This window comes from Cebus imitator, unplaced genomic scaffold (genome assembly GCF_001604975.1).
Source record: "Cebus imitator isolate Cc_AM_T3 unplaced genomic scaffold, Cebus_imitator-1.0 Scaffold206, whole genome shotgun sequence".
Taxonomy (NCBI): Eukaryota; Metazoa; Chordata; class Mammalia; order Primates; family Cebidae; genus Cebus; species Cebus imitator.
The window spans coordinates 3,628,570-3,644,179 of record NW_016107521.1 but is presented as its reverse complement, the minus strand read 5'-3'; positions in this window follow the sequence as shown (position 1 = coordinate 3,644,179).

Sequence of the window (15,610 nt, the reverse complement as noted above, 5' to 3'; positions counted from 1 at the left end):
AGTAGCTAGAATTACAGGTGTGCACTATTATACCCAGCTAATTTTTGTACTTTTAGTAGAGAAGGGGTTTCTCCATGTTGGCCAGGCTGGCTCCCTCTGTGTTTTAAGAGACAGGGTCTGGAACCAACCCAAATGCCCATCAATGATAGACTGGACAAAAAAAAATGTGGCACATATACACCATGGAATACTATGCAGCCATTAAAAATGATGAATTTGTGTCCTTCGTAGGGACACGGGTGAAACTGGAAACCATCATTCTCAGCAAACTGACACAAGAACAGAAAACCAAACATGGCATGTTCTCACTCAGGCGGGTGTTGAACAATTAGAACATGTGGACTCAGGGAGAGGAGCATCACACACTGGGGGCAGTTGGCGGGGGGCGAAGGGAGGGACAGTGGGGCGTGGGGAGGGTGGGGAGGGATAACATGGGGAGAAATGCCGGATATAGTATGCACCTATGCAACAACCCTGCATAACCTGCACATGTACCCTAGAACCTAAAGTAAAATAAATTTAAAAAAAAAAAAAAAAGAGAGAGACAGGGTCTCACTCTGTCACCCAAGCTGGAGTGCAGTGACATAATCATAGCTCACTGTAGCCTCGAACTCCTGGGCTTTAGTGATCCCCTTTCTTTTTAATTCTTCTGTTTTCCTCGTGTTCAGCATCCTCACTAAGCTACGCTTTATGTCTTGGAAACAGCCATGTTTGTCAGTCAAGATAAGCTAGGATATACTAGGGAAATAAACAATCTCAAGTTGGATCCTAAAACTAAAGATTTATTTCTCATTTGCCCTAAATGTCCACCATGGAAAAGTATAAGGATGCTGCTCATTTCAACCAATCAGGGATCCAAAGTGATGGATCAGGCACCACTGTGAACACTGATCATCATTCTGTCAGAAGCTGAGAAAGACACTGGAAGATTTTACATTGCCAACTAAATATTCCAGTCCAGAAGTGACCCATGCCACTTCTGACCATAACTTATTGTCCAAAACACATCCCATGACCCCATCCAAACACAAGGGAGCCAGGAGGCACAATCCTACCAGGTGCCTCTAGAAGGAGAGTCAGAAATATTAGATGAATAGCATTAATAACTACTACACAGCTATATTAACATACAAACACAGCAGTGTAAATCATGTGCCTTATTAATCCTCTCTAATGATGTTATTGTCAATAACAATAGTAATGTAGGACTTACACACTCTCTGGAAAATTTCTGACTCAATTATTTCAGCAAGTTTTCACAACCACCAGCTTTTCTGGGCCAAAAGCTTGTTAGTGGCAGGACTTGAAGTGGAACACAAGTCCTTTGGCCTTAAAGATATAGCAAGAGGTGTGTAATGGTCTAATGGAACACAGGGACACCTATGCTCCAACATCAGGGTTTCCGTGATTGTTTTCACTAAATCCTCCTAATTATAAGGAAGTAACCAGCAAGCCAGAAAGAAATCTAATTTGCAGTAGCCTCCGTATTTGTTTAAGCACACCTGAGTTTCACCACTATCTCCCACCAATCACTTGGTTTTGAGATGCTGGCCTAGAAGACATATTTACTTTCTATTTCCTTTATTTATATGCCGTAGTTTTCTCATACTCATCTATGTGCCATAGCTACTTTAGAATGTGAGAATTTCTTCCTGGCATGTAGAAATAAATAAATTCATTAATTACAGTCTACAGTAACTTTTAAAGCTAATTAAGTTCTTTGACCCCGAGAATCATAACTTATATTTTTTAGTTCTGAGATCAGCCTGAGTTATTTTCCTCAACAAATGCATGGCCACTAAAAAATCATTATTTTTCCATGACATGGATGAACCTGGAAACCATCATTCTCAGCAAACTGACAGAGGAGCAGAAGATCAAACACCGCATGTTCTCACTCATAGGCGGGTGTTGAACGATGAGAGCACATGGACAAAGGGAGGGGAGCACTACACACTGGGGTCAGTTGGGGGGACATAGGGGAGGGACGGTGGGGGTGGGGAGCTGGGGGGGGATAGCAGGGGGAGAAATGCCACATGTAGGTGATGGGGAGGAAGGCAGCAAATCACACTGCCATGTGGGTTCCTATGCAACAATTTTGCATGTTCTTCACATGTACCCCCAAACCTAAAATACAATAAAATAAATAAATGGGAAAAAAAATCATTATTTTTTAATGAAAAACTTTAAGATATTCCCAGAAGTTCAAACTAAAAGAAATTCTAAATAACAAGTGACCATGAGATAGCACTTTGAGGTAAAAAAGTTTCCAGTCTACTCCCTTGGTAAATCCTAAATTCTCAGTTGGAACTGGAGTGTTGTCTCTATCAGGATATGATGCCAGTTTCCCCAAGACATCCTGTTACCTTTCACAATAAGGGACTGTCAGTGGGTAAGAAGTACCTGAAGACTTTAATAAGATTTTTTCTTTTCAAACAAGAGAGTCCAGATGTTAACCCAGAAATGTACTAATAAGCATCAGTAAGAGGAAAAAAATTTTTGAAGGTAGATATAATCAGAAGAAGGGTCTTAGAAGCAGACCTCTGAGCATCTTGCCACATCAGGTGGAATGCTCCTGCATATCCCTTGAGAGTAGACCAGAAGTCTTGTTCCATCTTCCATCATATAAGTACCTTGGAGGCTGCTTGAATACAATACAATAATAATACTATAAGCCTGTCCTTTGTTAAAAGAATTATAAAGGTAAATGTATCAAGTCCTTTTAGTGCAAACTCATTTTAAAAACATAAATAATAGATTTTGCTCAATACTGAACTAAAACGAGTCCAGCTCACTGAACACATGTTGCCTATTAGAGTAAGTGATATCAACTAGGAACATCTGAGGAGAATGTGAGGGACATACAAAGTATTTCTGGCATTGAAAACTCTGATAGAGAATGTATTATCAAGGGGGACTTAACAGGAGTAGTCATAGAATCCAAGAAAAGAGGAAATTTTAAGAGGCAGGGGCCATTAATAAGTAAGAGAATATGATGAGAGTTTAATAAGCAAAGTAAGCCTGAAGATTGTCCATTGGCTTTAGTGATAGGGTGGCCATTGATGCCCTTGGTGAATTTGCAATACAGAAATGGAAAAAGAGCCAGATTGGAACATGTGAAGGAATAAATGGAGGTGAGAATTACAATTAGTGTCAACATTGTTCTATTGCTTTATGACTTGCATTGCTTCTAAAGAGAAATCAGCTATCATTCCTATCTTTGTTTCTCCTATAGGTAAATTTGTTTTTTGTTCTGCATAATTTTAGTTTTGCTTTTTAATAATTTGACTATAGCTCAGCTATATACAGAATTCTTTATGTTTATCTTGCTTGGGGTTTATTGAGCTTCCTAGATCTTGGAAATATATTTTTCTTTGCATTTGGAAAAATTTAGTCCAATGTTCATTCAAATACCATTTTGCCCCAAACTCTCTCCTCTCTTTCTGAGGCTCTGATTATATGATTGTTCGACCTTGGGGGGAAGCTTAGATTTTTTTTAATGTTTATAGCAGCTTTATTCATAATTGCCAAAAACTGGAAAAAAAAACTTCAACACAGGAAGGGATAAACAAATTACACTATATTCACAGTGGAATACAACTTGTCAATAAAAAGATACAAGGTACCAACTTGATCAATTTTAATAACGGTGTATAATCTTTTTGATGTGCTTTTGGATTTGTTTTGATAGTATTTTGTTGAGAATTTTTGCATCTGTGTTTATCAGGCATGTTGGCCCATGGGTTTTTTGTTGTTCTTTTTGTGTCCTTGTCAGTTTTGGTATCAGGGTACTGCTGGCCTTGTAGTGAGTTTGGAAGAATTCCCTTCCCTTCAATTTATTGGAGTAGTTTGGTTTTAGTTTTTTAAAAGTTTGGTAGAACTCAGCAATGAAGCCATCCATCCCTGGACTTTTCTTCATTGGAGTACATTTTATTACTGATTCAATCCCATTGTTTGTTATTTGTCCTTTTGGGTTTTCTAGCTTAGATTTTTTAATCCCCCTAAGTAGTCTCATGAAAATAGGACAACTATAATACTAAAATGACAACAACTTGAAGACACAAAGAATTCCCATAAATCCCCAAATACAGGAAGCTAGAGACAAATAACCAACACTTACATGATCCAAGTGTTTTCGGCATCTGAGCAGGAGGAAACAGAGGCAACCAACAGTATCTATCTGAGCTGAGAATAGGAAAAACCCAAATATTAATTAGCAAGTACTCACCAAAATTCTTGGTTGGCCAATTTAGGAACAGAAGTTAAGGCTTAGAAGGGTTTTATTCATTCGACAATCATGAATGTCTGATGATATTAGAGCAATCCAGGCCTTATGGAGGCCAGCATCCCAGAACCTACCAACCATCTGCCACAGCCAATGATCATGCACCCTGCCATGAGCCACTGCTACTGCTGCTTCTGCTACTACTGGCACATGTGAAAAAGGATGGATCCCACTGCCACCACCCATGAAATGCTTTGCCTGGCATCACCCATGAAAGTGTAGTAACCAGTGGTCCAGGAGCATCTCAACTCTCAGTGCACTGGGTTCCTAACCTCAAGGAACCAAGAACAAATTCAGGGCACAATACCAGTCCCCCAGATTGAGAGCATACATTCCAGGAGTGGGGAGTTGATCCTTGATCCCCTAATATCTTCTAGAAACAAAGTCAGTCAACTGAATCCACCTTATACCACAATTAAACCCTCAAGCTCATTAAATAAGGTTAAAAAAAAAAAAACCAACATCCGAAGAAAAGCAGCTTCAAAGATTGAAGGAGCATCAACCCACAAAGATGAGAAAGAACCAGCACGAGAATCCTGACAACTTGAAAATCAAAGGTGCCTTCTTCCCTCCAAATAACCACACTAGCTCTCTATCAAGCGTTCTGAACCAGGTTCAGATGGCTGAAGTGACAGAAATAGAATTCAAAATATGGATAGAAATGAAGATCATTGAGATGCAGGAATGTGTTGAAAGTCAATCCAAGTAAGCAAACAATCACAATAAAATGATACAGGTGCTGACAGACAAAATAGTCAGTATAGGAAAGAACAGAACAAATCTGATCGAGCTGAAAAAACACACTACAATAATTTTATAATGCAATCATAAGTATTAATAGCAGAATAGACCAAGTGGAGGAAAGAATCTCAGAGCCTTAAGTCTAGCTTTCTGAAATAAAACAGGCAAGAATAGAGAAAAGAGAATGAAAATAAATTAACAAAACCTCTGAGAAATATGGGATTATGTAAAAGAGACCAAATCTACTACTCATTGGTTTCCCTGAAAGAGACGGGGAGAATAGAAGCAACTTGGAAAACATATTTCAGGATATAATTCATGAGAACTTCTCCAACATAGCTAGAGAAGCCAACATTCAAATTCAGGAAAAGCAGAAAACTTCAGGAAGATACTTCACAAGATCATCCCCAAGACACCTAACTATCAGATGCTCCAAGTTTGAAATGAAAGAAAAAATGTTAACAGCAGCAAGGGAAAAAGGTCAGGTTACCAACAAAGGGAAGCCCATCAGACTAATGGCAGAATGCTCAGCAGAAATCCTATAAACCAGAAAAGATTGGGGAGAAATATTCAAAATTATTAAAGAAAAGAAATTCCAACCAAGAATTTCATATCCAGCCAAACTAAGCTTCATAAGTAAAGGAGAAATAAGATCCTTTTCAGACAAGCAAGTGCTAAGGGAATTTATTACCACCCAACCTTCCTTACAAGAGCTTCTGAAGGAAGCACTAAATATGGAAAGACTGTTACCAGCCACACTACAAAAACACACTAAAGTACACAGACCAGTGACACTATAAATCAAACACAAAAACAAATCAGCATAACAGTCAGCTAACATTATCATGACAGGATCAAATTCACACATATTAATACTAACCCTGAATGTCAGTGGGCTAAATGCCCCAATTAAAAGGCACAGAATGGCAAATTTAATACAGCCAAGACCCCATGGTACGCTGTCTTCAAGAGACCCAGCTCACACACAATCACACTCATAGGCCCAAAATAAAGGAATTGAGAAAAATATACCAAGCAAATGGAAAACAGAAAAAAGCAGAGGCTACAATCCTAATTCCAGATGAATCAGACTTAAAGATTTTAAAAAGACAAAAAGGGCATTATACAATGGTAAAGGGTTCAATTCAATAAGAAGACCTAGCCGTCTTAATATATAGGCACCCAACACAGGATCACCCAGATTCATTAAGTAAATTCTGAGAGACCTTCCAAGAGACTTAGACTGCCACACAATAATAGCAGGAGACTTCAACAACCAACTGATAGTATGATAGTATTAGGCAGATTATCAAAGCAGAATACTAAGAAAGATATTCAGGACTTGAACTCAGCACTGAATCAAATGGACCTGATAGACATCTACAGAACTCTCCACCCAAAGACAACAGAATACACATTCTTCTTATCACCACATGGCACATACTCCAAAATTGATTCCAAAATTGGACATAAAACAATCCTCAGTAAAAGCAAAAGAACTGAAATTATAACAACCACTGTTTCAGGCCAGAGCACATTCAATTTAGAAATTGAGACTAAGAAAATTTCTCAAAACCATACAATTATATGGAAATTACATAACTGGTTCCTGAATGATTTTCAGGTAAGTAGTGAAATTAAGGCAGAAATCAGGAAGTTATTTGAAACTAGTGAGAACAAATATTCAATGTATCAGAATCTCTGGGACACAGCCTAAGCAGTGTTAAGAGGGAAATTTATAGCACAAAATGCCCACATCAAAAAGCTGGAAAGTTCTCAAGTTAACAACCTAACATCACAACTAAAAGAGCTAGAGAACCAAGAATAAACCAACCCCAAAACTAGTAGGGGACAAGAAATAAAATCAGAGCTGAACAGAAGGAGACTGAGACATGAAAAACCACTCAAAAGATCAACAAGTCCAAGAGTTAAGTTTTTGAAAAAATAATAAAAAAATAGATAAACCACTAGCTGGCTTAATAAAGAAGAAAAGAGAGAAGATCCAAATAAACACAATTAGGAAAGACAAATAGGATATTGCCACTGATCCCACAGAAATACAAACAACCAACAGCAAGTACTACAAACACGTCTATGCACATAAACTAGAAGAAATAAATTCCTGAACACACACTGTCCCAAGCTGAACCAGGAAGAAATCGAATCCTTGAATAGACAAATAACAAGCTCCAAAACTGAATCAGTAATAAATAGACTACCAACTAAAAAAAAACTCAGGACCAGATGATTCACAGCTGAATTCTACCAGATGTACAAAGAGTTTTGAGTAAAAAGTTTTGAATACAAATTATTTGTACTGCCCAATAAACTAGGTATTAAAGAAACATACCTCAAAATAATAAGATCCATCTATGATAAACCTATAGCCAACATCATACTGAATGGGCAAAAACTGAAAGCATTCTCCTTAAAAACCAGTACAACATAAAGACGTCCTGTCTCACCACTCCTGTTCAATATAGTATTGCAAGTCCTAGCCAGGCAAGAAAAAGAAATAAAGGGAATCCAAGCAAGAACATAAGAAGACTATTCCTGTTTGTAGATGTGATTGTATAACTAGAAAACCCCACAGTCTTGGCCCCAAAGCTCTTTAAGCTGATAAACAACTTTGGTGAAATCTCAGGATACAAAATCAATATACAAAAATCACTTGCATTCCTATACACCAACAACAGTAAAGCTGAGAGCCAAATCAGGAATACAGTCCTATTCACAATCACCCCAGAAAGAATAAGATACCTAGGAATACAGCTAACCAGGCAGGTGAAAGATCTCTATGATCAGAACTATCAAACAGTACTCAAAGAAATCAGAGATGACATAAATGCAATAACATTCCATGTTCATGGATGAAAAGAATCAACATTGTTAAAACAGCTACACTGTCCAAAGCAATGTACAGATTCAAGGCTATTCCTATCAAACTACTGATGACCTTCTTCACAGAACTAGGAAAAACTATTTTAAAACTCATATGGAATCCAAAAAAGAGCCTAAATAGCCAAGGCTATCCTAAAACAAAAAGAACAAAGCTGGAGGCATTATGCTAATTGACTTCAAACTGTACTACACGACTATATGATAGTAACCAAAAACACATGGTACAGGTACAAAAATAGACACAAAAACCAATGGAAGGGAATAGAGAACTCAAAAATAAGACAGCATGCCTACAACCATCCGATCTTTAACAAAGCTGGCAAAAACAAGCAATGGGGAAAGAATGCCCTATTCAATAAATGGTGCAGGGATAACTGGCTAGCCACATGCAGAGGATTGAAACAGGACCCCTTTCTTACACCATATATAAAAATCAAGTCGACATGAATGAAAGACTTAAATGTAAAACACAAAACTATAAAAGACCTGGAAGACAACCTAGGTAATACGATTATGGATATAGGAATGAGCAAAGAATTCATAATGAAGATGCCAAAAGCAATTGCAACAAAAGCAAAAACTGACAAATGGGATCTAATTTAACTAAAGAGCTTCCGCACAGCAAAAGGAACTATCCACAGAGTAAACGAACAACCTACAAAATGGCAGAAAATTTCTGCAAACTAGGCACCTGATGCTGAAAGGTCTAACATCCAGCATCTATAAGTAACTTAAAAGAATTTACAAGAAAAACAAAAGAACAGCCCCATTAATTAGCAGGCGAAGAGCCAGCAATTTACAGGGACTGCTGCTCTGGACAACTACTATTGCTATACGCTGCTGCTGCTTTGCTGGGCCACCCTACCTGTGGGATAGCCCTGATATGTCTATGGAGCAGCCATTCTGCTATACACTGATACTCTAATAAACTTGCTTTCTTTCAAAAAAATAAGCGGGCAAAAAGCATGAAAAGACACTTTTTAAAAGAAGACATACATGCAGCCAATACACACATGAAAAAGCTCAACATCACTTATCATTAGAGAAATGCAAATGAAAACCACAATGAGATACCATCTCACACCAGTCAGAATGGCTATTACTAAAAAGTCAAAAAAGTAACAGATGCTGGTGAGGTTGCAGAGAAAAAGGACACTTATACACTGTTGGTGGGAGTGTAAATTGGCTCAACTGTTGTGGAAAGAAGTGTGGTGATTCTTCAAAGACCTAAATACAGAACTACTATTCAACCCAGCAATCCCATTACTGAGTATATATCCAAAGGAATATAAATTATTCTATTATAAAGACACATGCATGTGTACGATCATTGCAGCACTATTCACAATAGCCAAGACATAGACTCAACCTAAATGACTGTCAGTGGCAGACTGGATAAAGAAAATGTAGTGCATATATGTATACACACCATGGAATACTATGCAGTCATAAAAAAGAATGAGATCCTGTCCTTTACAGGAACATGGATGGAGCCGGTGGTCATTATCCTTAGCAAACGAACACAGGAACAGAAAACCAAATACCACATGTTCTCACTTACAAGTGGGAGCTAAATTATGAGAACACATAGACACAAAAAGGGTACAACACACACTGTGACCTACCTGAGGGTGTAGGGCAGCAGAAGAGAAAGGAGCAGAAAAAATACAAATTAGTTATTAGGCTTAGTACCTGGGTCTTGAAATAATTTGTACAACAAACCCCCATGACATGAATTTACTTATATAACAAACCTGCACATGTATACCTGAACCTAAAATAAAAGTTTAAATATTTTTTTAGACAAGCAAAGGACATGAACACTTCTCAAAAGAAGTAAAGTGGCCAAAAAATGTATGAAAAAATGCTCAACATCACTAATCATCAGAGAAATGCACATTAAAATCACAATGAGATATAATCTGACATCAGTTCAGAATGACAATTATTAAAAAGTCAAAAAAAAAACCACAGATGCTGGCAAGGCTTCAGAGAAAAGGGGATGCTCATAAACTGTTGGTGGAAATGTAAATTAGTTCAGCCAATGTGAAAAACAGTCTGGAGATTTCAAAGAACTTAAAACAGAACTACCATTCAACTCAGCAATCCCACTACTGGTTATATATCCAAAGGAAAATAATTTATTCTGCTAAGAAGAGACATGTGCTTATATGTTCATTCACAATAGCAAAAACATGGAATCAACCTAGGTGCCTGGATTTCCCCTCATCCCATACCTCTACTTCCACTGCCTCATTTTTCCTTCCATTGAACTATTTATATTCTTCAACTACACTCCTTTAAGCATTTGGTTTTAGTCTTCTCCCTCCTCCGTTAGAGTAATCCTGTACCACCCACCCCAAGAAGTCCTGTGATCTTTATTTTGATTTATTTCTTCATTGGCTAAAATACTGACTGAGGTAGGCAGAATGATAACCACCAAAAGGTGTCCACATCAGAATCCCTGGGACCTGGGAAGAATGAATGGTACCACTGCTAAGCAGCCATGTAGATAAGCCAGATTGTCTCGCTGAGCCTCAGTTTTCTCATCTGTACAACCAGGGAAGTAAAATCTATGTCTCAGAGAGACTGTGAGGCTCAGAAAACCTAAAGGATTCAAAATAATTTCATAACCCCCAAAGAGCTACACAGATACACAAAACATGCATTGTGTTACTTGATGTCTTTCAATATGAAATCGAGTAATAAATCCTTTCTGTGATTTAGTTCCAGGAAAAAACTCTCTCTGCCAAAAAAAAAAAAAAAATTTTTTTTAATGATCCACGTGGTCACTACTCTCAGAAATGGAAAATGACAGCTTCAATAGGCAGGGCTCTTTCATAGCAAGTGATAAAAACCTATGTCCAAATAATTTAAGACAAAAGGAGGGTTTATTGTCTTATGCGACCGCAAGAGGTCAGGAGTGAGGTAGGACTTAAGAATGACTGGTACTAGGGGCCACTTCAGCCATTCTCTTCTCCCCAGCCACTCCCCTTTGTGTCTCTCTGCGTATTGGCTCGTTCTCTCCACCTGTACACGCTTTTCCCCACCTGCAGAGGAGCATGGCTTTCACACTCTTCAAATTCCCCAGCTCAATAGCCACAGGAAAAAAAGGAGTCTACCCCTCCACCTTCACACTAAAATATCCTGGGACATCTTTGAACTAAAACCTCCTTTAGTCATAAGGATAGTCATAACGTGGATCATATGTCAGGTCAGAAAGCAAGTCTCAATAAATTTCTAAAGATTTAAATCATACATATGTTCTCTGACTACAATGGAAGGAAGCTAGAAATCAACAACAGAAGGAAATCTAGAAAACTCACAAATACATGGAAATCAAATAACATACACTTAAACAACCAATAGGTTAAAGAAGAAATCACAAGGAAAATCAGAAAATACTGAGAAATGAATAAAAGCAAAAACACAACATACCAAAAGCAAAACCATACCACATGGGCTGTAGTGAAAGCAGTGCTGAGTGAAATGTGTAACAATACACACCTACATTTAAAAAGAAAGATCTCAAATCAATACGTGTACGCCTTAAGAAACTAGAAAAAGAATAGCAAAATAGATCGAATGCTCACAGAAATAAATAATAAAGATATGGCAGAAATAAATAACAGAAAAATGAATTTTTTAGCCAGGGAAGTAATATTTGATGTGTGGTAGAGTGCTAATTGTTTTCCAATATCCATTTTACCCTTCTTGCTAAAACCTCCATTTTTGAGCTGGGCATATTGCTGCCTAGCGACAGCATTTCCCAGCCTCCTCTGCAACGAGATGTGGCCATGTGTCCAAGTTCTGATCCATGAGATGTAAGCAGAGGAGTTCTGAGGTGTTTCTGGAAACTATTAAAAGAAAGAGGTTTGTCTTTCCTCCTCCCTTTCCTCCTTTTTGCTGCTTGGAATGCAGATGCAATGACAAGAACTCCAGCAGCCATCTTGTATCATGAAGCAGCTTTGGGAATGGGAGCTACATATGGCAAAGGAACAAGACAGGGCCTGAGTCCCTGATATCATGTCTCTTTCTTACCAGCCTTCCTTACCAGGCAGGACTGGGTACCTGGTTTTCAGGATCCAGTGCGAAATGAAACTTCCTCCTCTAGCCAGAGAGAGACAGAGAGCAAAAGAGGGAGTAAGAGAGCACCACAAAGAGTGGGGAGGATTGAGAAGACAGCGGGGGAGGAATTGGTTTTCAAATCTGTCCTGAACGTCTAAACTTTATTCATAGAAGTCAGAGCCAGACTTGATTGTAAAAGTAGCAGTTAATGTAACTGTAGCCTCTGTCAAAGATTTCCTCAAACTCCTCAGCAGAGGAGCAGTTTATATTGAAGATCAAGCCCACCTTTATGTGGAAGTGCTTTTTCTCTTGTTCTTGGTAATAAAAACCAGAGCCTGACATGGGACTAGGTTTCAGCATTCCTGTTGCACAGGACACTGACCATTCTTCATCCTTTGCTATGGACCCTTCCTCCCCAACACAGCACAATCATATTCCTCAAATGCAAATGTGACCAGAAAAACCCTGAATTCAAGCTCCCTATTGCCACAGGAATGAAACCCATGCCTTGAAAACTGTTTCTTCAGTGCCTCACAACAGATCCTGAAGGGAGTGGTTGCCTCCTTGGGTCCCTCCTCATCAGGAGGTCCCCTAAACTGAAGTGCAGCCAGATTCCTAACCCAGCCCCACCTCCAGGGAGTCCTAATCTGCTCACTCAATAGCCCCCAGCACAAGTCAGGACATCCAGACCCAACAGAAATCCAAGACACTTTGAAGTCATTTAATGTATAATGCACATTAGCATAGTAAAGGTTCTAAGAAGTCCTCCAATAAGGTAATACATTTAACTTTGTTTAACTGGGTGCTTTTCATGCTTAACTAACCTTGGGCCACTATCTCATTGAGTAGCATTTCAGACCACTGGGAAATGATGCACTGGAGATATTCACAGCCAGGTCCATCTACACCCCCCACACTCGTTTATCCGCCCCCCTGTCCCCACCCCAGAGAATAGAGAGTCTCTGACTCAGCTTTGGCACCAGAGCACCTAGCACGAGGCCTAGACGAGTTGCTGTGGAATAAATAAGTGAGCAAATAAATAAAATCCTACCACTGTAGCCCAGGCTGAATCTAGGAATTACAACTGTGCTTCAGCACTCTCCAGGGCAATTAAGTCTGTGGCCAACGCATGATTTAGTAAGACCAATTTCTTTTTCATCATTTATACCAATTACAAACTGGAAGGCCTTGAACCAGATCTGTCTAACATATGTATATGATTCGTTTCACCAACACAGGCTTGTGTTTGTTTGTCTGTCTGTCTGATGCTTTTAGGTAAGGCTGGAGCTCTGCAGTGCAGCCAGATTCCCTCCTCCTTATTCCACCCAGCCCCTTCCCACATTTCCAGGACTAATTTCACTTCTGAAGCCTTTGACAACAGGTTTAAATCTCCCTGGAAGTTTACTTTTTCAATCTGACCATGAATATGATGAATTCATTTTGAAATGGATTTGACCAGAAGAAAAAGCATACAGATCTTTAAACCTTAGCCCAGTTTCAGTGAAATATCTGTAGAGTTTGATGTGGCACAGGCCCTAGTACACTTAAGGTGACTCCATGAGCCAATATTGATGAGGACATGGGGATGGTCTAATCTGCATTCTCATCTTCCCACAGAGGTGATTCTCAGGCTTTAACAGGTTTCAGAGTCACAGGAGAGGCTGTGGAACAGACGGATGCACTTGCCAGAGCTCAGGAAAGAGCTCCTATTTCTGTAGGGTACAAACAGAGCCTAATACTGTAGGAACACACCTGTTCTCAAGATGCATTTGAACTCCATCAACTAACCCTGCAGAACTCAACACAGTGGAGTAGGGAATGGGAATGGGCATGAAGGTGGGTTGTGAACGGCACGGGAACACTCACACCATCATTATCATTAACATTAATTGAGTCACAACTATGTCCCAGGCGGGGACTGGTGAAAACTACCTAGTTTTCAGGACTTAGTGCAAAATGAAAATGTGAGACCCATTCCCTGGTTGAAAGAGTATTAAGAACTTTAGGACAGTGACAGAAGAGCATTAAACCAAGCCGTGGGCCCTTCTGAACACAGGAAGCATAACCTTAAAGCTACTTCTGCTGCCAGACAGTCTAACTACTGCAAAACCAAACTTAATTTAATAAGATAATGAAGTCAGGATCACTATTATCTCTATTTTATAAACAGGGAAACTGAGAGTGCTATCTACCTAATGTCATACAACTAATAAGTGGTAGGCAGAGATTTAAACTCAGGTACTAACCGCAAAGCCCATTATCCTAACCTAACATCCACCTTCTCGATTTTCTGCCCTACAAAACCAAAATTTCAATGCCTTCCATGCTTCACCAATCATTGTACGAACCTCAAGACCATTCCTATCTGCCTAGAGGTTAAGGAACTTACACAAAGTCACAGAACTGGTGAGTGTAGAGTTGGGATACAATGTGAGATAATGTGTCTCCAAAGTTCACCTCTTAACCTCTACACCAGAGTTCAAATCCTGATTTACCACTTACTTCACCCTCACCCTCTTACTTATATCTTTTCACAAAAGTAAAAATTGAGGCTCACCCAGAAATAGATCTATGTCTTAGTCCGTTTTCTGTTGCTTATAACAGAATACCTGAAATTCAGTAATTTGCAAAGAAAATGAATTTATCTCTTACAGTTATGAAGGCTGAGAAGTCCAAGGTTGAGCGGCCACATCTGGTGAGGGCTTTCTCACAGGTAGGGACTCTCTACAGAGTCCTGAGGCAATGCAGGGCATCACAGGGCAAGGGAGCTGAGCATCCTAGCTCAGGTGCCTCTTCCTCTTCTTAAAAAGCCACCAGTCCCACTCTTGTGACAACCCATCAGTCAGCCCACTAATCCATGATTGACTTAATTCATTCACCTCTCAAAGGTCACATCTCTCAACAGTGTCACACTGGGGATTAAATTTCAACATGAGTTGAAAGATTCGAATCATAGAAAACCACAAAAACATAGTCAACTAATCTTTAACAAAGAAGTAAATACAATATAATGGAGAAAAGATAGGCTTTTCAACAACTGGTGTTAGAACAACTGGACATTCACATGCAAAAAGAAATGAATGTAGACACAGACCTTACACTCTTCACAATCGTTGACTCAAAATGAATCATAACCATGATGCAAAATGTAAATAAATAAAACTCATAGAAGAGAACATAAGAGAAAACCTAGATGACCTCGAGCATGGCAGTAATATTTTAGATACGACACCAAAAGCAAGATTCATGAAAGAAATAATAAGGTAAAATTAAAAACTTCTACTCTGAGAAAGAGACTTTCAAAAGAATGAAAGACAATCCACCAATTGGGTGAAATATTTACAAAAAACATATCTAGTAAAGGCCTACTATCCAAAATATACTAAGATCTATTAAAACTCAATGATAAGAAAAAGAGTAATTCAGTTGAGACCTAAACAGATACCACACCAGAGAAGATATACAGATGGTAAACAAACATGTAAAAAATGCTCCACATCGAAGATATGGAGAAGTAGGAACACTTTTACACTGTTGGTGGGAGTGTAAATTAGTTCAACCATTGTGGAAGACAGTGTGGCGATTCCTCAAGGACCTAGAAATAGAAATTCCATT